The following is a 670-nucleotide window of genomic DNA, read 5'->3' as shown; positions in this document are numbered from 1 at the left end:
TCTCTCTCTCTCTCTCTCTCTCTCTCTCTCTCTCTCTCTCAGCACCATGGCCAACATGCAGAAACCGAACTCTGTAACACTTCAGTTGACCTGCTATTTATCAAACCAGCATTTCGTCAGGTAATCAGCACCTTTATCTGCCCCCCCGCAATTTACGAACATTATCAACTGAACAACATGCTTCATTCACAAGTACAGTTGAATGAAGTTAACGGATGATAACACTAAAAGGAATCAAACGTTTAGCGATCATGAAATAAAACAATAGGCCTACATGACGTCAACAAGCAGAAAGATAATGAAGAGCAGTATAGTTCCACTCAAACTACAGTACTTGTGCACGTAGGCTATGGAAGATTGGTCAAATCTAGCACGTAAAAACGTTTAAGTTGATGACGTCAAAGTGAAAGTAAGACATTAGAAAGACCCCTGGCATTTTGGGGTCTTTAATTCAACATATTGAAACCTTTTTTTGTTAAAATACTTAGTAGATGTTTACTTCAACCCATTTGCAAGTCATATAAACAACTTTTGTTACATTTGTGCCCTTTACCTTTGTTAAATCACATGGTTATGCATAGAAGTGCTACTCGTTTTTGTTGCACAAATGCAATAATAAGGGAATGCATCATAAAACAGCCATAATTGGACAATTATCAACTAATGTACA

Source organism: Sardina pilchardus, chromosome 13, assembly GCF_963854185.1.
Source record: "Sardina pilchardus chromosome 13, fSarPil1.1, whole genome shotgun sequence".
NCBI lineage: Eukaryota > Metazoa > Chordata > Actinopteri > Clupeiformes > Clupeidae > Sardina > Sardina pilchardus.
Note: the sequence above shows the minus strand (reverse complement) of the source record.